Raw genomic sequence first — 1,658 nt, 5'->3', positions numbered from 1 at the left:
ATGAAGCAGTTTCCACAGAAAACCATTGATTAATTTGGAACCTGAAATGAAAGTCGTCTCTGGAAGGTTTTTGAACCCACACGACCTGCAAATCGCAAATGTTTAGCGCCCTGCCCATTGTGACAAGAGCCACCGTTATGTTGCCCTTGGCTTGTTGTGTTTGCGTCTTTCATCAAGCATCTGTCTCACGGTCGGTTTAGGAAGGACTGTTTGAAATATCAGTCAGAACTTTGTGTTAGTTTAAAATACACATCAACAATCCCACTGTATAAACCTGTGCTTCCGCTATTTTGTCACTTTTTTTTACCAGTTTCCCTTTCATTCGATGGAAATTCATTGGAGCACAACTTGGGAGGAATAATGGGAGGGAAAATCATGTTCCTTATAATTGTTGGAATTCAACCTGCATTTGATTAGATGTTAGACAACAAGTTCCAACTCTTTATTTCACCTTTACAATAAAATCGACTGATCAAGAATCTCCAGCCAGATAAACGGACACAATTGGATTCAAACTTCACTTCATTTGAAACTCATGATACAGAACGAAAATCAGCAGCAGTGAAATAAGTGGGAAAAGCGACGAGAGTGGGATTCGAACCCACGCGTGCAGAGCACAATGGATTAGCAGTCCATCGCCTTAACCTCTCGGCCATCTCGTCACCTACTTAAAGAGTGTGACATGTCATCTCAACAAAACCTCATGTTTCTCTCACTTAAACTGTGCAGAGCAGCAAGTATTTCTCCCTCGTGTTTTTGAAATGATATGCAGCGGGGTATGATTTCCAGAGCATGGTATGACCTGTGGGTCACTCCTATTGTGACACATTGCTCTCATGAGCTGAACACAAATGAAGAAATTAGTCAATGACAAGATTAAGTGGGTTCTGGAGAATGGGTCTGGGTGACATGCTGTGAGGGTCAGTGAGGACTGGATGTGCCCAAGGGCCTGTTTTCACACTGTAGGGATTCTATGATCTATTGAATTGAATTCAACGAAGAATAGGAGCCGATGAAATGAAAAGCCTGGTGACAGCTGGGATGTGACATTGTCTGTGAGGAATTGTTTTTCACACTTGAGGAGAGTACATTCTGCTGTTCCCAGAAGTCAGTACTGGGACCAGCTCTCTACTCAACAGATATTAATGGCTCGTAATTGTTCATGGAGCGGACAATTTCAAATTGCTAAATGAGGCAAACCTAACAAATGAGCTGGACAATGCAGAAACTGGTCTTTGGAAATGACACCTGTTGCACTGAACATCGCTGTCTTGTTATTTTCCTGCGTCGGACCCTTCAAGCGCCATTGGTCTATGCTAATAAGAGCTGCTCTGGGTGATGTTCACTGTCACAACATCAGCAGTGAACACACCTCCATGAGCATGCTTTCTGGAATTTATATTGATCCCTCATTGTCTTCCTTTCACACATGTTATGGGGAAATTGAGTACCACAGTTAATGCCGTGTCCGGATTCGAACAAGAGCTGCTGCAGCCACATCATACAGTAAGGACCTCTATATGGTCACAGCACTGTACAATGAGGCCTCAGGGAACAGGAAATAAGCGCAGTGCTATAGGGTGTGACAGGAGCAGCACTCGGCACACAACAGGAGTACTTGCCAAACAGCTAAATGAGGCATACACATAATAGGGAGA

General features: G+C 43.4%; 1 non-coding gene across 1 annotated transcript; it reads right to left on the bottom strand.

Annotated features, from left to right (window-relative positions):
• Nucleotides 1–580: 580 nt before the first annotated feature.
• trnas-gcu (transfer RNA serine (anticodon GCU)) lies at nt 581–662 on the bottom strand. The gene has a single exon. It is a non-coding gene; the product is annotated as a tRNA-Ser (tRNA).
• Nucleotides 663–1,658: the final 996 nt, after the last annotated feature.

Source organism: Stegostoma tigrinum, unplaced genomic scaffold, assembly GCF_030684315.1.
Source record: "Stegostoma tigrinum isolate sSteTig4 unplaced genomic scaffold, sSteTig4.hap1 scaffold_162, whole genome shotgun sequence".
NCBI lineage: Eukaryota > Metazoa > Chordata > Chondrichthyes > Orectolobiformes > Stegostomatidae > Stegostoma > Stegostoma tigrinum.
The sequence above is the reverse complement of the archived record's forward strand: the minus strand, read 5'-3'. Positions and strand labels throughout refer to the sequence as shown.